Source organism: Peromyscus californicus, unplaced genomic scaffold (assembly GCF_007827085.1).
Source record: "Peromyscus californicus insignis strain IS unplaced genomic scaffold, ASM782708v3 Scaffold_7__1_contigs__length_154581171, whole genome shotgun sequence".
NCBI lineage: Eukaryota > Metazoa > Chordata > Mammalia > Rodentia > Cricetidae > Peromyscus > Peromyscus californicus.
In genome coordinates, this window is record NW_026294595.1 from 97182745 (window position 1) to 97207513 (window position 24769).

The 24769-nt window shown below is 43.6% G+C and overlaps 1 protein-coding gene across 3 annotated transcripts in view; it reads left to right on the top strand.

The window, feature by feature from the left end:
* Nucleotides 1-4593: 4593 nt before the first annotated feature.
* Nucleotides 4594-24769, top strand: part of Sqor (sulfide quinone oxidoreductase) — a 41958-nt gene continuing 21782 nt past the window's right edge. For 2 of the 3 annotated variants that reach the window (XM_052725381.1, XM_052725383.1), the window contains exon 1: nucleotides 4875-4984. The gene's annotated coding sequence lies outside the window, so the exon portion shown is untranslated. Of the gene's footprint in view, nucleotides 4696-4874; nucleotides 4985-24769 lie in introns of those variants that run through there. The other variant, XM_052725382.1, reaches the window with a different exon arrangement.

Sequence of the window (24769 nt, forward strand, 5' to 3'; positions counted from 1 at the left end):
TAAATTATCTTGGTTTTAATTTTGTTATTAAACTGCTAATTTAGGGTTTAGCTTGTTATTCTTTTTCTGATTACTTGAGTTATGAAGGCAAGTTGTAGATTTTAGTATTTGGGACTGAAATGGAGAAATCATTCAGGGAAGAGCCACATGAACAAACCAGTATTGCAAGGTTCTTCAGATATCTAAATATGGGATCAGGCACTGAAGGCTAGGTAGGCCAGTGACAAACGTATGTCTCCATCATCTTTGAATGACAGGTTTGATGGATAGAGGATTCTTGGTGGAGACTTGGAATAGATTGGCTAACTGCCTTTTGGTCCCTAATTTCTGATAAGAAACCTAATAACCTTCTTGTGGATCCCTTGTATATGGTGAATCATTTCAATCTTGCTGATGAACTCAGGTGGCTAGGCTTGTGCATGCAACATGTACTTTTTCCCATTATGCTTAGAACTTAGTCTTATATAATGCCATCAGCTACACCTATGATTGTGTAGCCCTCATAACACAATCACCTCAAAGGTCCCACCTCTTAATATTGCTATAATGGCAATAAAATTCCAGCATGAGCTTTGGAGGGGACAAGCATTCAAATCACAGTAATAACATAATGACCCAGTAACAATAAAAACCATGCAAACAGCAGTCATCAACTGAATACTTTTTCTATGCCAGGTACAGTGCCAGTCAGTTTTAAATATTAACTAGTTTTGTTTTACAAGGGTCATATGAGGCAGGAACTTAAAAAATGATCTATCTGCTAATGCAGCTAATTGAGGCCAGTTAGTATGTTCTCCTTGAGAAAGGTGATGTGCCTGAGCCCCACCCTGCTCTCAGTACTCTACTATGTGGGTCCTTAGCAGAACCCTTTCTGGCTGAAGGGCTGAGAATTTTACTATATTACTTTGCTTAGAGAGATGGTAAATAATGTATGTGAATAAAGACCTTGTATTTATAAAGCCCATAGCAGACATTGTGCTCTGTCCCCCACTGTTCAGTACTCAACCGCTTCCCATTTGGGACAGAACACCCACCATGGTAGTCCCAGTGCAAGCAACAAGACCAAGCATGTGCTCTTCCTGTCCTGGCAGCTATGATATTAGTTGTTTATGTACAGTCAGCCAAGTGGACACTTTCTTTGAAGACTTGGATTCTTGGCTTCTTTTATATTTGTGGCACTCACTTTATAGTCATTTGTGGTGCTGTTGGGAATATCCTAGGAGTGGCCAGCCTGCTTCTGACAATGATCAATATGGCAAGATATACCCAAGGATGCAATAGTGGCACTTATATCTTGGGGATAACCAATAGCTGTCTAATCAGACTTAATGATCTCTCAATTGGAAGGAATTTGTGATTGATCCTGTAAACCAAGCCAACTAACAATGACTGGTGAGGTCATGAACCCCAGAAGACCTGTTACTGACACTTTTCTAAACAGTAACATTCCCAACTCAATTATAAGTATTTATCCTTATATTCACAGACAAATGTAGCCCTCAGCCCTCACCAAAGGAGCTTCTTTTTTTGCAGTAGATGGAGAACATCACAGAATGCCACAACTGATTAAAATGACAAAAACAACTGTTTGGGGTCTGCATTCCTAACAGATAAATCTGCAACATAACCCCTACATCTAAGGCTCAGGGTACATAGTGGAAGAGGGATGGAAAAATTTTGAGTAAAAGGGCCAGGATGTCTGCCGTGAAATAGTGTTTTCCATATATGAAAGGGAGCTGCAGTCATAAAATTTCAACAATATGGTCACCTAAACAAGTTGACACCCAGTGTGGAAGAAAGAAATCTCACAGGCCTTACCCTAGATGAAGAGCTACAGGCAATTAATGGATGCTAAGAAAGGGGGAAATTAGTCTTCTTTGGGGTGAGTCCCTTGATATTTCATAGGTCAGTCCTAAACACATATACATATGAGCAACACTAAATGGACTCTGTGTGTGTGTGTGTGTGTGTGTGTGTGTGTGTGTGTGGTGTATAAATAATAGTTAAAGAAGAGAGATCATAAATTTGAGGGGGACAAACAAGGGGTTGCAGAGGGGAGAAGGTAAAGGAGAAATGGTATAAATATGATACTAATGTATGAAAATCTCAAAAAGAAAATAAATTTTATTTTTTTAAGGAGAAAAAAATAACAGCATCATCAAAAAAATGTTCAGGCTCTTTGATTCTTTAGAAATTACTCAAGTCAAGTTCACATCCCTGGCCACCATCACCCGAGCATTTGATGAAAACTTTCTAATAACCTCTCCTCAACCTAGCCGATTTCTTGCTTGCAACCAAGAATGCTAATTGGACTGGGGCACTTTGTATTTGTAAAGTCCCTGTGTGTACACGAGTGCTTTCTGCCTGGAAAACAACTTGATCTTCTGTGACACAGATGAAGAAGCTCTGACCGCCTTGTAGCTTGATAGCAGTTTGGTTATTTTACAAGCAGTTTGGCTACGAGGAAAGCAGCAGTCTAAGAGAGATTGGAACTACCTTTTAAAGGTCACATGTGAAAAAGTAATCATATTCTCTGTATTTCTGCTCACTTCCTTTCCGGTTAGGGGACTTCCTGGTGGTCTGGCAGAACAGACAGTGAGTGCCGCTCAGTGCAGAAATCCCCGCCCCCAACTCCCAATAAGTCTCATAGCAGCTGGTGATGATTAGCGTCTCTTTGGATGGGTGACTATCACAGCTAGGAGGGTTTACTGGGGCAGAAGAAGCCACTTCTCTAGCTACACATTCACCCAAGGAAGCATTTGCTTCGGGGGGGGGGGGGGGTGTGTGAGGGCGGGGCTTGCTTAATGGGCTGCAAGCAGGTGCGTTTAAAGCTGCATACCCACAGAATCACGCTGCCTTTCCCTTATTCCAGGGTCTTCACTCTTGACACAGAGTCTTCCATTATCCCTTCCATTCTTTATTGCTGCTCATTCCTGCTGCCTGCCCTCCCTTCCTAGCACAGGTCTGCATGGCTTCCCAGAACCCATGCATGTCCTTTACCCTGGATCTTCTTGCATAGGGATTTGTTCCTCTGAGCCCCAGCACCTCCCCCCCCATAGTCCTAGCCCTCCCCCCATGTAGTCCCAGCCCTCCCCCAATGTATTCCTAGCCCTCCCCCCATGTAGTCCCAGCCCTGCCCCCATATGCCCTCTTGTCATCCTTTAATATTTCTCTTAGTTTCCCAGCTCCCTAACTGCACACTCTTCACTCTGGAAACTTCATATGGGTAGGAATCAAGCGCAGGTCCAGACAGCAGTCATGGGGCTTACTTGGCACTCAGCAGGCAAGGACTGGGAGAATTACCATCCCATGATGAAAGGCTGGTGAGATGATCCAGCAGGTAAAGATGCCTGGTTCTAAGCCTGATGACCTGGGATCCACCACCTGGTAGAAGGACAGATGACTTCAGGAGGTTCTTCTCTAACCTCCACCTGTACACCAAGGGCACACACGTGTACATGTATATACCCCGACACAAAAAGTAAATAAAATGTAATAACAATTAAAACAGAATGGCAATTAAATCCTTAATGTCTGGTAGGCAAGTCCCAACCCCTGCTCTCTGATGGAAAGAAGGGTCTTGAGTAATATAATAGAATGATACACAGACACCCCAGTGCGTGGGAACTGTTTAGGTCATACCTGTTAATGCAATTCTCCAGCCACCAACCTCAAAACACCCTGCAAGCAGATAACCCCTTGATTCCTTTCCACAGGAACCAGGGCTTTCTTCATGGGGATGGAGAAGGAAAGAGAAATGGAGAGTAAGGTGAATCAATTTGGAAATACTTGTGTGTAGAGTTTTATTTTTGTCAAAAATTTTGGCTACAATTGTTGGCATTTAGAAGGCGGGAAGCAGAGATGCCAGCCTCTGGTGCTGAGTGCAGTACCATACCACAGTGAACTGTCTGTGCCCAGGCCTGAACAATTTTTCTGATGCCTTGTTCCTTGCCTAAACTTTCAAGTATGTGAAACATTATATTGGTAAAATAAATTCAGTTTTAGATAAGATTATGGCAAGCATTGAGGAATTTTACATAGTCTTAATACACTGTTACCAGCAATAGATCTGTCAGTAAAAGACAGATTTCATTTTGTTTTGTTTCCAGGTTCTTTACCTGGAAACGGTTATGGCAGAAAGTCATGGAGGAGGCAGAGCTTCAGGTGCGAGCAATTGTCACGGGGTTACCATTAAACCCACAGTCTGCATTTGTAGTCATGTGACCAGATGATCTTACCATAGATCCTTCAGAGTGAAGACAGAAAGTTTGAAACAAGAGACTCAAAAACTATTAAAATGCACAAAACCAAACAAGTGCAAAAGAAACATAGTTACACTTTTTATTTTTTTATTTTTTAAGCTAGTGGTATTTGCATATTCTCTGAAGTTTTTAAAGCTGAGACGGCAGCAACTTTAGGGACGGTATTTGCTTTAATAAATACAGAAGGCCACGGGTTTTAGCTTGCAAACCTTAGAACAGTACTCCCTAGAAGGGGCGGAACCGTGACCCGTTGGGCGACAAAAGTACAATTCCCCATGATCAGCAGGTTTCCGAGGAAGGTCACCGCGCGGCTGTGAGTGGCAGTGGCCTTGTCTGCACCACCGGCGTGGGAAAAGCGTCTGGGCTGCGTGGGAACAGTCGCGCGGCACGGGGCACGGTTGTGGCCAGGGAGCAAGGGCCACCCAGGTCTCAGGTGACAGAGCCTGCTCCAGGGTGCTGGCTATTCGAGCGGTTTGGGACTGGGCAACGCCCGGGGCGGCCTTTCCTGGGCGTGAGTGTGTGTGTGTGTGTGTGTGTGTGTGTGTGTGTGTGTGTGTGTATGGGGGGGTGGGGTGACTGTCCCTGCTCCCGTCCTCCGTCCCCGCCCCGCCCCCGCCCCCCAGCCCCCCCGCAGCCGGGCGGGGCCCCAGGGAGGCCAGAGCTCCAGCGCCACTGAAGTTTCTGCTGCGCCAGCGCTGGGGCCCACGGTGACGCTCAGCCCGGTAAGACGCATCCCACAGAGCTCTGGCCCTTGGCCCTGGGACGCTGTCACCCCTCACAGTCCGCTCGCTGTCTCTGCTCAGTCCCTGCGCTCCCGGGCCGCCTCTCTTCCTTCCCAACCCCTGACACCCACCGCTTCAAGCACACGGATCTGGGACTCTAGAGCTTTCTCGGGAGTGGCTGAGCCTCAGCAATGTGGAGCGGGTGGCCATGGCACCCTCCCCACCCACACCGCCAGGACCTGTGGTCTTGGTGCGTGGGAATTTCAGGAGAGTTAGTTCCACTTGTTGGTTGTCACTCAGCACCGCGCTTAGCCTGCAGAGGTTGAGATTGAGCCGGGTGCAGTCAGAGAGTCGCGGGGGATGGGGGGTGGTGGCGGGGAGGGTGCCCGGGAAGCTGGGGGTCAGCGGAGGAGCACAGGCTGGGCTGATTGGCAATTGGTGTAAAGTGGGGGAACGGCTCTTCGGTGGGACCTTTTTATCTTTCTTTTACTTACCCGAGGAGTTCCACCCCAGCTTCTAGGGCTCACAGACTCAAGCGAGTTTGCGCAGGGTTCTGTAGACGCAGGATTCTGACCCATTATTGTGTCAGGTTTGGGCAGTTTTGAGTTTGGGGGAAAACGAAGGACTCTTTCTCAGAAGAGTTTTCCTTTCTTCTTTAAACTTTATTATTTTATTTCATGTGTATGGCTGTTTCGCTTGCATGTATGTCTGTGCAACAGGTGTGTGCCTAATACCCGTCAGACCCCCGGAACTGGAGTTATAGTTGGCTGCGAGCTGTCATCTGGGTGCTAGGAATAGAACCCCAGTCATCTGGAAGTCCTCTGTTAGAGCTCTTAACCACTGAGCCACCTCGCCAGCCCCTCTCAAAAAGCACAAAATTAAAGGTAGACTATGATGAAAGAAAACAGCTGCTAAAATATTAGAAGAATATCATGTAATGTATGTTTTAAAAAGCAAATAACTATTACAATTTTGAAATACTAGGGAACATAGAATTCGAGACATAGGCACACCCTGTAGTGTAAGAAAATACTTTTTAAAAGGTCATAAATGCTGCTGATATTGCTGTGGCTGACTGCCTACACAAAACTCGAGGAAGATGTTAAATTTCAAATAGACGGCGGTGAAGGTAAAAATTTTTTCCTTTATTCAGATGAATGGGACCCAATCTATCCAGATACCCTGTTAGTAGAAACGGTTTTGCCGTACCAGTTAGGCAACTTGGTTTCTGGGGCTTAACATTTCCTTTAACTAACATTGTGTCCTCTATTCTGGGCTTCTTTGGACATCTGCTTCACCTAAGGAGGAGAAAAAAAAAGCCACCCCCCACCCCTGCAACAAAACAAGCCTAACACCTCCCTATACTTGAAAATCACCCAAACTGAACTTGATGTGGAGGGATGCAGTACTGACCATTTTTAGATCTCATCTGTTTCTCTTCCCAGTATTGGCCATCACCCCTGTGTCCCCTGATCTGGTACATCAAAGATTTGCTGGATGACTTGAAGGGGGTGGCTTGTGATGCCATCAAGGAGACAGCTGGAGGCTAGGGAAATGACTATTTAAGATGAACTGCTTCTTTTGAACTTGGTGGAGCGACTCCATAAACACACGGGGACTTGGGAGTGCAAAATGCCAGTAAGGGCTCTTGGGTCTGTGGTGGGTCTGGCCCACCAGAGAGAAGACACCATCTTGATAGGAAAGTAGGATTCCAAAAGTTTCTTTTGCCCATGTGTAGGCTTGTTAATCAGATGTACTGTAATACAGGAAATGTCTTGTAAATAATGGAGACAGAACCCATGACAAAGCATTTCTAGATGCACATTTCTCTTCCCTCTTTTTATTTTCACACTGCCTCTCACCCATCACAAAACTCTTTGGCTCTGGAGATTTGGTAAATAGGAGAATGGTGGGCAATTTACTAAAAGCTACCCAGACTAGGCCTAAAGCCAACTAAACCTCCAATATAGACAGTGAGAGCTTTCCGTGGGAGTGTTGGTCCTGTAGTTGGTCTGTACTTCTGTGAGCATGTGTGCATGTGAATGATACTTGAGATGGATGAAGCCCACACCATTCTTCAGCTGTCTAAGTCTGAATTATCATGAAATTTTCCCAGTCCCTCAAATCTAAGCTTATTTTAAATAATAGAGAGAGAAAAGCCTTGAAGTTCAAGAGAATTCACCTTAAAGGCCTTTCTGAGCTCAAAGTGACCTACCCCTGGTCCTATAGCCTCCATTTTCTTGCTTATAAAATGGGGTCCACAATTCTCTCTTCAGTGATTGCTATGAGAAATCACATAACGTATATGTTACAATATCTTCCACACAGCAAACTTTCCACAATTGATGCCTCCTATGCATTTCTTATGCCTTGGATCATGCACTTAACCATAGCTGCTTCCCAGAGAATAATGGTACAGAAATGGGACATCGGCTTTCCATCCTAATTATGTTGCAGGCCTAAGTATTTGACCTTGCTATTCTTTGCCCCAGAAATTTAATCTGAGGAATCAATAGACAAATAGCCCTAATGGATGTCTGCTGTGAACTCTCACCTCTTCTTCCTCCTCAATGAGAAGGTAATGCAGTTTTAGGAAGTAAGAGGCCTTTAATCATCTAGTCCAGTCCTTCGTCCTGGTGTGAAGAAAGCATGTCCCACAGTGGTTAAAGATGGGCCCTATCTGGTACAATCTGAAATGTGGACCTGGGTGTCCTGACTCATGGCATGCCCTCAGATAAAGCTTCCTAGTGAATGGGTAATTGTGCCATCAGGTCACATGTAGGAGAGATGTGAGCTGTTAGGGAACCTGACACACCTGTGCCTGTGTGTATCTCATTGTGTCCTGACTATTAAGGATCGAATTCAGTGTTTAGGTTCAAACAACAGATATATAACTTGTAATTAAAAAGTCTTTTCTCATTGAGACTCCACACACTGGATTCCGGATAATGGCAAGCCAAAGTAATTGACCAGTCTGTTTACAGCGACACTCCACCCTTCATAACTTTCTTTCATGTACCTTTGAATCCCAGTGTACTTTGGCCTGATGAGTAATTTTATTGTGATCATTTTAATGATTCAGGAAGCCAGGTGTGGTGGCTTAAATACCTATAAATCCCAACATTTGGGAGATGGAGGCAGAAGGATTAGGAGTTCAAAGTTATCTGCACTTATGTATGTTCAAGGTTATCCTTCTCTTGGAGTCTTCCCTGGGCTACATGACAGCCTGCATCTCAACCATCCATCCATCCATCTATCCATCCATCCATCCATCCATCCATCCATCCATCCATCCATCCATCCATCCACCCAAAGAAACAAATACCAGATTCAGGAAGTCTGGGCCTAAGCTGACCCTCGCTGTGTGACCCAGTTAATTCACTGGAGACCTCCCTTTCCAGAGGGTCTGCGACTAGGCCCACACGGATTTGTACAGATCTTGACATGAAACCTGCCTAGAGGCCTGCTATGCACAACGTAGCAGGGAGTAGGGAGTCATAGGGAGTCATTTGTTTTTATCTATAATGCATTAGACTGTGAGGGATAAAGTTCCCCTGGCAATGAGGAAATGGAAGCAAACAGAAAACAAGGCTTGTTTACGTTTTGTGTGCTCCAGTCAAAACCCTTAACTTTTAGTTAAAGCAATGCAATTCATTGATGTGCAGTTTCCTTTTTTGAAGGCGAAATATTTCCTTTATATAAATATAATTTTTGATTTTTGCTTGGTGAAACAATCAGCTTTATATATATATATATATATATATATATATATATATATATATATTTCATATATTACAAAGTACTTAAGCTTGGAGGGAATTTCTCATCAGCAGAGGGAGTCATGTCTTCATTACGAAGTCTTCATTGGTAATTTTTTTTGTTATTCTTTTTTTTTTTTTTTTTTTTTTTTTTTTTTTTTGGTTTTTCGAGACAGGGTTTCTCTGTGTAGCTTTGCGCCTTTCCTGGAACTCACTTGGTAGTCCAGGCTGGCCTCGAACTCACAGAGATCCGCCTGGCTCTGCCTCCCGCGTGCTGGGATTAAAGGCGTGCGCCACCACCGCCCGGCCTTGTTATTCTTTTAATTTTAGAGATTATGATTACATTATTTCTCCCTTCCCTTTCCTCCCTCAAGCCCTTCTGCATACCCCCCAGGGAGTATATTACTCTTTTTTCATTAATTATTGTTATATGCATATATGTGTGCATATATATATATATATATATATATATATATATATATATATATATATTCCTAAATATAACCTGCTCAGCCAGTATAGTGTTACTTGTCTGTATGTGTTCAAGGCTGACCATTTGATGCTGGATAAACAACTTGCATGCTCTTCCCTGGGAGACAATGTTTCTTCCACTCTCAGCATTCCTTAGTTGCCCAAGGTTCTTTGTGCAGGGTTGAGGCCTTGTGGTCTTTCCCATCCACTTTGGCATGTCTGTTGGTGTCGTCTTGTTCGGCTCATGTTTAGGCAGTCATGTTGGTGAGACTTCATGTGTGTAGCTTCTGATGTGACTAGGAGACACAATCTCACTGCAGACTCCCTGATCCTATGGCTCTTACAATCTTTCTGCTCCCTTCTGAAATGTCCTCCCAGCCTTAGGTGCAGGCGTGTTTTGTAGATGTATTCATTGGGACTGGGCTCCATAGCTCTGCATTTTGATTGGTTGTGATTTTCTTTAGGGGTCTCCATCTGTTGCAAAGAAAAGGTTCTTTGGTGAGGGCAGCAGACTACACTTATGTGTGGGTATATGGACACATATTCAGATTATTATGTTGGTTTAGTAAAGTAGTGGTTGTAGGTTCTCCTTGAAGATCCAGTACCAGGCATAGTTTCCCTCTTCTTGAGTGGGTCTTAAATCCAATTAGAGAGCTGATGATTATCACCCATGTGCCACTACTCTATCCTTTTTAGGGTTATTCTGCCTGGCTGCTGGTTGTTGTTCTGGTTCATAACCGGGTAGGACTGTTGCTACCTTCTCAAAGACAATTCTTACAGTGCTCCCTGGAGAGTTAAGGAACCAATGTGGCTGCAAAGCTTATGAAGAGCTGTGTGCAATTGTTCCTGTTTCTTGTACAGCTTAGTCCTGGTCCACAACTGCAATTCTTGCTTCACAGCTTAATATTTAAGCAATGCTTGGATTGACTGGACCCCACATAGAGTCCTCTCATGCAGGGCTGAGTGAGGATTGCTTCATTTCCTTTATTTGTTAACAATATAGTAATCCAATTGCTGAATGTACAGGCAGGCAGGGCCAGCCCCACATTACTCAAGAGGAGGCGAGCCAAAAGCAGGGGCGAGGCCTGTGTGATCCCTTCTGTTTTCAAGGGGCATAGTTTTCATTTTACATCATGCTTTGGACCTTTGCTTCTCTCTGAGTAATCTCATAGGGTTGCTTTTGTCTTCTTCATTACATCCAATGGAACCAGTAGGTATAATGTCATGGTTGAGATTCTTCCTTCTTTATCACCCATAACTAGTTGTTTTCCTCCCAAATGTCTCACTTGCACTTTAATTCTTTCCTGTGCCTGAGACCCAGCCTTTGCTGGTGCCTGAAACAGCCACCCAGTGGATCGTCATATTCCTGGGCTTTGCTGTGGAAGCAGACAGGTTCTCATCGATTCTTCTCTGTGCCTAGCACAATGCCTGGCATGGAGTGAACACTTGAAAATGCTGAAGTTACCTAAAGTACTCCAATTCATTCTCCCAGCTTCTCTGTCTAAATTTCATTCCATTAAGAACTTCCAAGGCTCTCACTGCCATTAGCAGGGCACAGAAGCTGAAATCCAAGCTAGGGCAGAACAGGTAACTTACATGACTCACCCAGGCTGGGTGGGGCAGTGAACTGGAACCTTTTGTAGGGTGGAGATGGCCCCACTGACTATTAGTTCCAACCAAGTGTTTCCATGTGTGAATGTTGAATGTGGGCTTCCTATTGTCAGTAAGACCATAGGGTCATTTTTAGGCGATATCTCTAAAATTTTCTATGTTGGGAAGTAATTCAGAATTTAGGAAAACATTATAAGCCAAACAAAACAGCCTCATCTACAGGCCTGGGATTTGGTTGCTGCTTTATGAATGCTGGATTGTTGACAGTGGTTCTGGATTAAGCTTTTGTATTAGTCAGGGTTCTCTGGAGTAGCAGAGCTTCTAGAATGAATCTCTCTTTCAATATATATAAAAAGGAGGTTTATTAGAAGCACTTCCAGGCTGTGGTCCAACTAATTCAACAATGATTGGTTATGAATGGAAAGTCCAAGAATCCAGAAGTTGTTCAGTCCACGAGGCTGGATGTCTCAGCTGGTCTTCAGTAGATGCTGGAATCCCGAAGAAGTAGTCTCTAATGCCAGTGAAGGAATGGACTTGCCAGCAAGGCAAGAGCAAGCAGGCAAAGAGCAAAACTTCCTTCTTCCATGTCCTTGTATAGGCCTCCAGCAGAAGCTGTGTCTTCCTGCCTCAAGATCAGGATCAAAGGTATGAGTCTTCCTACCTCAAAGGTCCAGACTGGAAGTGGATTCACCCACTTCAAACCAAGCAAAAATAATCTCTCACAGGTGTGCCCTGCACTTCTAGATTGTAGTTCATTCCAGATGTTGACAACCAAGAATAGCTGTCACAGCTTTCAATCCTAAATGTTAGAAACATAGGCCTGTCCTGTTTCTCTTCCCAATGCACATCTCCCCAGTGCTGCTCTCTTTTTCATCTACAGCTAGGTGATCCCCATTCCAAGTGAGTCAACCTCAACTGTGCAAAACTAGCTCCAGCAGGCCCTTGATATATCCTCCCCGTTCTGCGTTTATAGTTCTTTTCTCCTGTGCTTCCTTGTTTACTCTCAGAGGACCTTTTCACTTCTCACCTACCTACTAATTCTGTTTTAACTGATTATTTATTTGAATTTCAGGCCCTTATCACACACACTCATCAAATGCAGTAGACTCGTAATAGACTGTAGCTGGGTTTATTGTTCCCTCTGGTTAATTTACACCCTGTCTGATATGGAAATATACTTAGTAAAAGTACTTCACCAATAATCTCATTCCTTGTAGCAAATATTTCTGAGCTCCTTCATTGTAACAAGTATGTTATTTCCTGGGACTAAAACCATCAGTATACCACATCAGGCTAACAGAGCTTATGTGAAGTGGAACATAGTATGTATCAACTCCCCTTTTTCTCCCCCAGGACTGTGTCCTCCTGAAAAATGCTTGCCCTGTTTCACCTTCCTTCTACTGGAGTCTTATTACCTATGCCATCCTTCTTGGGACTCGCTTGTGGGCACTTCATTTTTTGTTGACATTTTGATGTATCTCTTCTCTCCAGAGACAGACAACCTTCTTTGTGATTTCTAATTCCAGCTTTATGTTCCTGTCTGTCACTACTGACATTATGGAGTATCTGGGCTCTTCTTGCCATTCCCTGGGGTGCTCTGGATGGTTAGGTAGACAGTCAGAAAATCTGTGCCTTCTACCAAGAGAGTAACATCAAGCTTTTCAGCTATGTTCTTAGGAATAGTTGTCAGGAAATGCTGTATCTTTACTTTTGAGCACATCTCCTCTATACTAGTAGAAAAAGTAATGAGATTAGCTTCCAAAAAATCTAGGATTGTATTCTATCTTAGACTTAACTGGGGTATCATTTACATTCTTTTGAAGCATAGCATCAATATCTGTAAATAGGAATAACATTACCCACCTCTTATTGATTTGTTGTGGAGATGATCTATATCTATATCTATATCTATATCTATATCTATATCTATGTCTCTATCTCTATCTCTATATCTCTATATCTCTATATCTCTATATCTCTATATCTATATCTATCTATCTATCTATCTATCTATCTATCTATCTATCTATCTATCTATGTATTAGTTTCCTGAAGCTGCTATAACCAACTACAGACTTTTTAGGGATACACATACTCCTGTCCCCTCATCCCCATCCCCCATTTTGGGGTCTTGGCAGTTGAATTCCAGGTCTGTGCATGCTAGGCCATTGCTGTACCAATCAGCTATGGTCCCCACTCCAACAACAGAATTTATTGTCTTACAACAGTCTACTCCAAAGTTCCAGTATAGACCTCACTAGGCTAACATCAAGGTTCTAGTAGGGCCTTGTACTTTCTGGAAATTCTACAGGAGATTCTGTTTTCTTGTCTTTTCTGGTTTAAGTTGTCAACATCCTTGGTTAATTATCCTCACTCTCCATCTTCAAAGCCAGTTACTTTTCATCTTTATGACCAGCCTTCCATGATCATAGCTCCCTTACTGCTGGGAAAGTCTCTCCATTTTTAAAGGTTTTAGAGAGTTAAGGTATGCTCACCTGGCTAAATCAGAGTTTCTCTTGGTGGTGATTTAGATGTTTTCCAAGATGAACTATGTTTTCCTCTGCCATTGTTATGCATGCTTTATGAGCCCCCTAGAGACCACCAGGAGACTGAGTTCATGTGCAAAAGCAAAGAGCCTTTATTGCAAGCTCGAGCTTGGACTCTCAGTCCATTCCAGCACAACAGCTGGATCAGGGAGAGCCTCGGGCTCAGTTGAGGCAGAGTTTTTAAGGAGTAAAGGATGGGGGAGGTAGGGGAATTCCGGATTCAGATGGGGGTTGAACTCTTGATTGGACAGGAGTGAGGCAACAGAAGTCTTATCAAACAGTGATTGGTACTGGCATTGCTGCAAGGAAATTGGCAATTTATATACAAGTTATATAAGCTATCCTTAATGTTCTAGAGCATTTAGTACTTGTTTGTCTCAATTCTGATTAGTCCCCTGAAGGGTACAATTTGTGGCTTTTCCTGGTTATCGTAATGGTGAGGTCTAGTTCCAGTATTATTAATCTGCAGCCTGTTGTGGCTGCACTAATATTAAATTAGGCCTCTTCACCATTTTCTGAGTCTTCACTAAATGGATTTCCAAGACAATGTATGGCATTTCTATCATGCTTTGAACAGTGTGATGGCTATTCTTGGTTGTCAATTTGACTATATCTGGAATAAACTATAATCCAGAAATGGAGGGCACACTTGTGATCTGTATCTTGAGGCAAGAAGACAACGTACCTTTTTGATCCAGAACTTGAAGCTAGAAGACACACCTTTAATCTGGGTCACATGTTCTCCTGGAAGCCTATGTAAGGACAATGGAAGAAGGAAGGGTTCGTTCTTCACCTGCTTTCCCTCACTCTGTCAGCCCATCCATTCCTTCTTCGGGATCCCAGCATATGCAGAAGACCAGCTGAGACACTCAGCTTCATGGGACTGAGCAACTACTAGATGCTTGGACTTCCCAATCACAACTAGCCATTGTTGGATTGCGTCCTGTAAGTCATTCCAATAAATTCCCACTGATTTTCTTTAAGATCCTGTTAGCACCTCCCTTTAGCTGGACCCAACCAGAAGCCAGGGAACAAGAAAGGCTAAAGGATGGGGCTTGGAATGGATGGTGAGAGGTGAATGTTGGGGAGGTGGTGTGGGTATAGAGAATAAGTAGCAAAAAGGTCTAAAATCATTGATATTTGTTTTGAGTCATGTCTTTTGTTAAGAAAGTTTCTATCTTGCTAAGAATGACATAAATTCTTACTTAAATGTTCTTCCAGGATGATTATGGCTTACTTTCAATACTTAGAAATTAAATTAAGCTGTCTAACATTAACAAAAGAAAGCCTTTCCCCAAAGTTGGGTCCACCTTCTTCCTGGCCTGTATTACCAGCAGCTGCCAAGCTCTCCTGTTTCCTCAGCTTCTGAAGTTGATAAATTGGGAGTGGGGCCAGGACTAGAATGAGGAAAACATTTTTCCATCAGCCCAGATCCTTCCTAGCTGCTCAATGAGTACTCTGGGAACATTCTTGACTGGCAGAGCAAGCATGACTATGCATATTTCATGTAATTCTATTTTTCATCAAGATAATCTTAGACATTTAGCCAAGCAAAATGTGACTTGGAATATCTACTTTTATGCAGGGAATGGATCCTGTAAGTTAAAATATTGATTATATTTCCTGTTTTCCACTTTTGAAAATTCAGCTATTGCCTGATTAAGATGAGCTGAGGATGGGTAAGAAGCTGAATTTGCCCATAATCTTACACTGTGCAGAGAACTCAGTCCTTAAGCACCTTCAATGAACACACCTGGCTGGTGTGTCAAGGTTAAATGGATCAAAGAGACGTGAAGATTTTCCTTGGTGGAGAAGACACTGTCTAGTTAAGTTCGATAGTGTGGATGGTAGAGGGTGACAAGGGAGAGCAACACCAGGTGGCATATTCTTCCAGATTAATTATTGCATAAAAAAGTCAAACTGTAGCTATGTTATGGAGCCACAAAAATTTGGCCCAATCACCCATGTAATTACAACATTTTTCAGTAGTATGTAATTAAATTGCTTTTTAAATGCCACCTGACAGTTCCGCACATATATAAGGAGAAGAAGCCTAACAAAATTTTGTTCAACATGTAAAATCTTCCATCTGACTGAGCAGTTGGCACACGCATTTTAATGTAGGTATATTAAAATGCACCCAGAATTTGTTTTTATCAAGTATGGCAAGCACCGTAGATCATGAGGTGACTGCCGTGAAGGAAGACATTTTTACTCACAGTTCTCAAGAGGCCAGAGGCACAGCATGCCATTTAGGGCCCTGTGCGGAAGCACCTGGGGTTTGTTTGCCAGAAGGCAGAACTGGGTGAGGAAAAGCATGAACTAAAGTCAAAAGCCTATGTTATGAGGCAGGCAGAAAGGCTGAGCAGGTCAGGACTGGCAGTTGTGATTATGTCCATGCACCCTGGGTGCAAAGGCTGCTTCTGGTTGCCTGGTTTCTGGTGTCAATGTGCTTATATGAATATTGTTGCCCCATGGAATGTAAAAGCCAGGTAGACAAGGTGGCATAGACCCTGTGTTCTGAATTAATGTCTTACAAGTTATGCTGGCAGGCCAGACCTTCACTGTCTCCAGAAGTTAGCTGGGCCTAGAAGAGGAACTAGTAGGTCTCAAAATGTCAATTTATCATAAACACAGAAAAAATAGTGTAGTTAGTACTAGAGGACTCAGAATATCTTCAGAGGACTCAGAATAAAACAGGAAGCCAGCTGTCCTGTTTGTACCGTGTCTGTTGCCATGAATGTCCCCTCATGTGTTACCTGCAGTACTTCAGGGTAAGATAGGTTTGTATGAGGGAGCCACGACGTTTGTGAGGCAATTCTGGGCACGTCCTTAGCACTCCTGTAGTGCTAACCCAGGGTCAGCAGCAATCCTTCTTGAGATTTTTCCCGGATTATGTCTTCTTCTTTTCCTTCAGATGTGGTGGCAGTCAGTTTTATTTGTTGACTTTACTGGGCCATGTCAACTTTACATGAGGTGTCTAGACATTTGGTCAAACTGAATTCTGAGTGTGACTGTTGAGGAGGTATTTATGGATGAAATGTATAGTTGACTTGGTAACTAGATAAGGCAGATTGCCCTTGCCTGTGCAAGAGGCGCTTATTCCACACAAAAGGCTGGCCCTCGTATGGACAGGATGGCTGCCTGAGTGTTCCGAGCAGGAACATTGTTCTGCCTGTTCTGCTGAAACACTGTTTCTGGATGAGCCTTTGGGTCAGAACGTCATCTTAGGCTGGAGGTCGACTAGGTCTCTGGCTGGCTGGTTGAAGATCGTGGGTTTTGTCAGGCTCCGTGTGGTGGTTTGAATGAGAATGTCCCTCATAGACCCAGGTATTTGAACCCTCAGTCCCCATGTGGTGGTGCCATTTGTGATGTTTAGGAGGTGTGGCCTTGGTGGAGAAAGGATATCACGGGGAGCTTTGAGAGCAGACAGCCTTCCCCATTTCCACTTTCCTCTCTCGGCTTCATGCTTGTGGTTGAAGACCTGAGCTCTCAGCTTCCTGCTTTGGCCACCATACCTGCCTGCCACCATGCCTCCTGTGATGATGGGCTCTTATCCCCCCTGGAATCATACGCCCAGATAATCTCCTTTCTATAGACTTCCTTGGTCATGGTGTTTCATCATAGCGACAGAAAAGCAATCAACACACTGCCTCATCATAGGAGCTAATTCCTAGAAGAACCTCCAGGCAGTGGGGAAACTGGTAATGTTTGTTTTGGTTTTCTCCCTCATTGTTTTAAATGTCCTCCCTATGAGCATTGGTCTTGTCATGGATTGGCTATATGACCTCGAAGATAGAACCTCAGCCTCAATTTTCCCAGCTAGAAAATGGGCGATATGCTCACTTGAGGACCCAGCACTATACCCAGCACATAAGAGTCTTGTCTAGGGTAGTAACAAGCTAGTTTTATGTTAAGGATTGTAACTTAGTTTCAGGTTGTTCAGAAAAACCATGCTATATAGTTTGCTCATAGAGGGAGGGGAGGGGAGGGGAGGGGAGGGGAGAGGCGTGGCAAAGCTGAAGGGTGCTATAAAGGTGTGTGTGTGTGTGTCTCTCTCGGGAGGAAGGGAGGGCTTCTGGGGGCCTCTGAGCAGCAGTTAAGGAAGGAGTCCTGGAGAAGGCTGTGGTCCCTAGAGGCAGATTTGCTGAGAAGTTTCTGTTTCAGGGCCTCCATCTTACACAGGGCAAGCCAGGGTTCCAGAGAGGGGAAGACGGCTTCTAGTCAGGAAGATCTCTATGTATACACTTCTGATAATTCACATAAAGGCCATCTCCAAAGAAAGAGTGCTGGATTTCCAAGGATCCATGCATTTGTTAGGATTTATTTTCTTATTCAGAGGGAATATTAAATGTCGAGTCTAAACATATTCTGTTATAGATTCCTAAATTACTTCAGTTTCAGTGCCCATAAATGCATAGATCTGCTCTGTCTAAGTTTGCCTCTTGCCAGGTGTGGTGGTGCATTGTGGTGGTTCAGTGATTTGGAGGCAGAAACAGGTGGATTTCTATGAGTTCAAGGTCAGCCTGGTCTCTTTATTGAGTTCTAGGCCAGCTAGGGCTACATGGTGAGACCCAGTCTCAGGGTGTGTGTGTGTGTGTGTGTATGTGTGTGTGTGTGTGTGTGTGTGTGTGTGTGTGTGTGTGTGTGTGTGTATGTATGTGTGTGTGTGTGTATTGTGTGAATTTGGAGTTGCAGTACTCTTCTGACTTACCTAGGCCTGCAGGGGGTGCTATTCTGGGTCCTGGATCTGGGGAAAGTTCCAGTCTGGGATGTTTCTTCTCTTTCTGGATTGGACTGCTGGCTGCTGGGAACGCCTGTGTTGCTGCTGCCGAGGACATTCAGAAAGAGTTGCTTTTCATGAAAGGAATTCATTCCACATCTGGCCCTACGGCTTACACTGTGTGACTTGTGAAAGATTACTGCCCTCTCTGAGCCTCCGTTTTTCCATTAGGTCAATGTTTTGAAAACTTTCAGTGTTGACTCAGCTGTGGATCCTGTGATGAACGATTCTAAGTTGTGTTGCTGATCCTGGCATTAATATTCTCTTGAAATGATTTGAAATATGCCCAGAACTGCTATGTCCTTGCATGGTTTTGGACTTGACCTGACTAGATGCTATGAGGAAATAAGAAATAAAACGACGGACATACAGACAGAGAAAACTGGGATTTGGTGGGCTATGCTTATGCTGTAGGAGGAGTCATAACCCTCCGGAAGCTTAGTGTGCTTATTACATACAGTTGAACATGAAGGTGGGGTTATTACACACAGATAAACAGGGAGGCAGGGTTATTGTGGACAGTGGAACTAGGAGGCAAGAGCATTCTCTGTAGGGGTGCAGTCTTCAGGTTGTAAACATCCTGAGGACTAAAGCTATGGGGGGCATTCTCTGCACACGCTATCAATATTCACACTCAGATCAGAAGAAGGCTTTGCCGTTACTCTGAGCCTCACCCGGGGAAAGCCTGGTCATTTTTATGGGGCTGAAGCATTGGTCTTTGGCACAGCCATGCCCATGTCAAACAGTGCACATTTGCTCAGGACTTTACTTGATCCCTACAAAAAGTCAATGTATGCTCTAGCATCACCCAATTGACTTAAAATTCTTGACTCATGGGCCTTCTTCTTTTGTCTTCACTCCCATCAATTCCTGTCTACTGTAGTATTTCCAAGGGAAATCCAGGCCACTTCAACTGTAATAACTTCAGTACTATTTCTAAGAGACAGGGATGCTTAGAAATTATATCCATCTTGTTATTGCACATTGGCCCAACATCTAAAGCTTAGATTTTCTTCTTTTCAATGTACTTAGTAAGTTAAACTTCCATATCACATCAGTATTTGGAATACAATCCAGCTACTTTCTATGAAAATGAAATTCTGCCAGTGGGCACTTTTTCCCTGAATTATTGAAGAGTCAGTTTGAATGAAACCTTGTTGACTAATGAATGATATGACTACCTTTGTTTTGTGTTTCTGTAACAGGATACATGAGGTGAGGTAGTCTATAAAGAACAGCTTCAAGGCCGGGCGGTGGTGGCGCACGCCTTTAATCCCAGCACTCGGGAGGCAGAGCCAGGCGGACCTCTGTGAGTTCGAGGCCAGTCTGGGCTACCAAGTGAGTTCCAGGAGAGGCGCAAAGCTACACAGAGAAACCCTGTCTCGAAAAACAAAAAAAAAAAAAAAAAAAAAAAAAAAAAAAGAACAGCTTCATTTCTTAAAGTTCTGGAATCTGGAAGTACAAGGTCTGGGGTGCTAAATATGGAGAGGACCTTCTTGCTGTACAGTGCAGAAGGCATTGTGTGGGATGAGAGACCCAAAGAAGGCACACCGGATTCTATAACAGCCTTACCTCCCATGTGATGGACTTTTATCATCTAAGCACCTATTGGAGGTCTTGCCTCTCAGCTCTGTTGGACTGGAGATTAAGTTTTTAACACTTGAATTTCGGGGGCCATATTTCTATAATCACACAGAAGTGACGTTTGGCAAATTCTCTTATTGATCTCCAATCCTCAATTTTCTCATTAGCAAACTGTTTACAGTGTTGTGAAGCAGCGTAAGATCAGCCAGTATAGACAAATACCACTACTCAATGAACAGTTACTATTTTTATAAGCATTTCTCCATGGTTTCCTATTTATTTCTGTCTTGAGGAAATAATTTAGTTGAGAGATGTCAGTAGCTAGTGACAGCTTTAGGACTGATGTAATTACGTTCCAAATCCTCCACACCTGTATACTACATCAAGCCTAGTTGTTTTGTGCAGTTGAGGATCTTGTGCCTCAGAATCTGGAACTCAAGAGTTGTAGAACCTGAACTCACAGGGATCCCGGCCACACAGCAGTTCAGAGTAGGTTTAGTGCAGGTTTTTGTGGGTCGCAAGAGCTGCTTGCTCTCGTTTTCATGTCCCACTTGGAAGTGTTCAGCAAAGGTGAACAGCTAAGGTTGTTCAGCTAAGGTTGGCCATGTGCTTATTGAAGCTCAAGACAACATGGATCAGCCCAAAAGGCTCTGAGCCACACAACCGACCATATATATTTTTTTCTCAACAGCTGAAAGAGCCAAGGGTTGACTCCAAGCTTGAAGAGTTGGTGGATCTTACATCAAGAATGCTGTAGATAATACTCGTTGAGATGCTAGCTCTGTTTAACTTGGCTAGGCATCCTGGCTGCTCACAGCCAAGTGGGAGGTGTGTCCAATGACATAAGACTAAGGACCTTTGGACACAGGCAGTCTAACGCTTATTTAGGAAGGGCCAACTGTGAAAAGGTTGCCAGAAAGTGATGTAAGTAGAGATGTCCAGGAGGCTGTTGACCCCTCAGCCAGCAGGGGTTTTACTATGTCCATGTGCCTATTTCCACCTTTTGAAGGAGGCACTCAATTGATTTAGGACCAACCCGGGGAATCTTTATCTAGCTTAAAAACATGGCATCATTTAATTGTAAACTATATTGAATGTGCCACTTGCAAATGAAAGTCAAGTTAGTCTTGTTTATTGACTTGCTAAAGTGTGGGTTTCACTTTGTAAGGATACAGAGGTAAGCGGCCGCTTCGTTCTGTAGCAATGATGGTTGAAACACTTCTTAGACTGATGAGTACACAGGCTTCGGGCTGTTTTCTGGGGAGACTGAGAAGTTGTGTTAGACTTATGCTCGGTTCTTACTTTGTTAACAAGGGCTTTCCATTTCCCCTCTGCGGACCTCAGGGTCAGGTTTGCCCTTCCTTCCCTCCTCTTTCCTGTCTTCTAGTTGAGACTGTGTGGCTGTCACTTCCACAACTTGTCTGACGTTCTGGTTGTTGCTTTAGATCTGGTTTAGGTCAATGTCAGACATGCCTGTTGGCTCCTTGGTGTTTCCTGACCCGGCTTCTAACGCCAAATATCTCTTTTTGCTCACCAACACCATTCCATTCTTTGATAAAAATAGAGTATTTTAAAAATTCAACTAAATATTTACATTCACACTAAGAGTTCCAGGCTCAGCCTTACAGACCATCTTCACTTTGGATTTCCCCAACAAATGATGGCCCAGATGACCCACATGCTTGCCCAGTTGATACAAGTTCAGAACTTTCTGTGATCACCCTGCAGGTTTGGTAATTATCTGGAACTTCTCAAGGAACTCAGGAAACCACTTCCCTGGCATCTACTGGTTTATTACAAGGATGCCTGAATGGAAGGCATTGGGAACACAGCACTTTCGTACTTTCCCTGGACATGCCACTGTACCAGATCCTCTGTGTTTGTAACCCTGGGGAAGTTCTTAGAAGCTTATTCAGGATTTCTACTAGAACCCACTCTCCAGCCCCACTGCTATTCCTTCTTTCTTGTGGGTCAGAGATGGGGCTCCAAGTCTGAACCCTATAATTGTAATAATGTTCGTCATTTCTGGTAACCAGTCCCATGTTGAGTCTAGGGGTCCTACCCTGAATCACCCCAATCACACAAAATCATAAAATATTAAGGTTGCAGAAGTTTTGAGCTAAAAGTCACACATGTATGCATGCACATACACATGCATGCACACATGTGTATACACACTAGCATACTATAGTTCTAAAATGAGATCTTAAATATCATGCTTATGAATATTTCTACTGGCTTCTTCCTAGTCTTTGACATTGCTCCAGGCCTTATCGTCTTCATTCACAATGCTGGGTGATGGCTCTGGGTTCTCTGATCTGATGTTACATGGCTAGAATAAAAAGGATGTGGAGACTTCAAGTGATTTAGGGCATTAGACATTTCTCTAATACATTTGTGGTTTTGGAACTGTGTATTCTAAAGTAGAATATGACTTTTACAGCTGGGTCACTCTGCTGTTCATTAATGAAGTTGAAAAAACTAGCTTGGAAGGCATTTCACTTAGCTGTGCTGAGCCCAGAAATGGACTCTTGGTAAACACTGAAATTAAAATGGAAAAAGCTTTCTTGGCTGAGTGAGGGAAACATTTGTGCAAGTTTCAAAAGAATTGAGGTCAAATAACTCAAACTGGAGTGGCTGCAAACCAGAAACTTAGCTCTGCCTTCTTTTGTGTTGCCTTAAAATAATAGAAACAAATGAAATGAAAGAAAACTCTTCCCATGGACCTAAGCTGTAGCGTGAGAACAATGGAAAACTGTTTTCTCCTTTCTGGGAATTTATGAAAAATAATCTCCCCCCCCCATTTAACATTATCATGCAGGCATTGTTTTGTTGTTTCTGTTTGTCAGTTTTCCATCCCTGTGACAAAAATCTGAGCTAATGTGATGGAGGACTGGTTCCCTTTGGCTCATGCTCTAGGGGTCTCTGTCCATTGCCAATTGGCCTCACTGCATTAGGCCTGTGCTGAGGCAGAGCATCCTGTGTGGTGGAGGACTGTTCACCTCATGGTGTCTAGGAAGCAGAGAGACAGGGGTCTGTGTGGGGGACATAGAGATCAGGGTCCCAAGGTCCTCTTCAGGGCCATGGCTTCTGTTAGCTAACTTCCTCCAACTAGGTCTCACCTCCTGAGCCACCACCACTTGCCAACAGTGCCAACAGGTTGAAGACCAAGCTTTAATACCTGGGGCACTGGGGACATTAAAGATCTAACAGGAATATACGACATGCATCCCAGAGGCCACATGCATCTCAGGATAGCTGTGAATGTGGCCCAACCTATTCACATATGACAACCACATATCACAATGTCAAAAAGTTGGATATTCCTGGCAAGCCATGGCAGCGCTGATATATACTTGTCTTGAAGACCATAGATATAGGATAATATAGTGATTTGAGGTAGAAGTCCTGATGCTATATCAGCCTGCCACCTTTGGGTTGTACAACTTGGAGAGAGTCACAGAAATGCTATCCACCTCACTTTGGTCACCTATAAATTAGGGCGATAATGGTGGTCCACTCACAAGTTCAGTGATGACGGAAAAGATGTCACCAATGTCACATATTATCATTGAAATGGATATTTTATTGTCAAATATGTATTTAGTAGAATATTTATAAAATACTGAAAACCAGAAAAAAATCATAATCATCCATTATTTTAAAACCCAGAGAAAGTACTTATTCAATGTAACATTTTGACTATTTTTTTCTTTTTAAAATATTTTCCTCTTACTTGTTGGAATAGCAAACATATTATATCATAGCTTATTAAATATGAATATTTGCTTCCAAGCCTTGAGCATTTGATACTTTGTACACATTAAGATTTTAAAAGATCTCATGAGTCATTGTTGTAATCATATTTTACCCAACCTTTCCTCAATATTTGACATTCAGAACACTCTCTGTTTCCATATAAAACTGAAGTGGTCAGAAATTAACGTCCACGGAAACTGTCAAGGGCCAGGCCTGCCCCTGGCTTCCGTGGAGTCTGCTGCTGTTTGTCCAAGGGTGTTATCAGTATTGGTCTACAAACTGTGAGAAGACGGCTGGCTGGGTTGTGAAAAGTGTGCTGGTGACATCTTTGTAATGCTTTTTCCTTCTCCCGTATTAGCAGATACTTCCTTATGTTTGATCCCAAGAAACAGAAGGCAGGGTGGAGGGGCCGCAGGGGTTATTCTCTAGAGCAGGTGTATTGCTTTTAGACTGGAGGCAATAATGTATGGGCCCGCCCCACTTTCTGTGGGCCTCTGATTTGGAAGTTCGAGGGATATTTGGCTTTACCGAAGCTCTGCAACTGAGTTAATACTGATTAAAACTGACATCGGCTTCCACCCCATCCTTCCCTCCTCCAGGGTTTTCCTTTCTTCCCACCTCTTGGCTCAGGGTTCTCTACACCCCCATCTCCCGTCACCCTGCCCCACGCAACCTTCCCCTTTTCAGTCTGTGGATGGGGTATAATGAAGTCATCTCCATTCAGAAGTTAGTGATGTTAGCGGCTGGGAATCTTACTCCTCGTGGAGTGTTTATATCTGAATAAAGGCTTCCTGGACACTGGCTGAACCCACAAGGCTGAAACTGATATGGTACTCAAAATATGGACCCTTAAGTCACACGAGTCAGTGGTGTCCTCCATGCAAGGCCAGTGCTATGCATGGAGGGCATAAGGCCCGCTCTCGAAAAGCCTCACTGTTCTCTCTTCTGAGGAACTGACTGCCCAGAGTGGATGCTCACCTTCTTAAGGGGAAGAGCTTCTCTGAGAGAATCTTTAGGAGGAATTGTTTGTGAAGTTGATACAATAAAAGACCATTCGCAGTAGGATCAGAATCTTTATGTAAACTACAACTTTATGATGCCAGGCAGGGCTCCTTTTATGGCTTGTATTAATCATCTGCTTGAAATTGCTCAAAGTACTGAAGGACTTTGCTTGCACAGCTTATGAGTTTGATTTAACTGTGTTTCCCTGGGGAAGCAGAGCCAGGGACCTCGTGCCTGGGGGCTGAAGCCCTGACAGCTATGATCAGAAGGA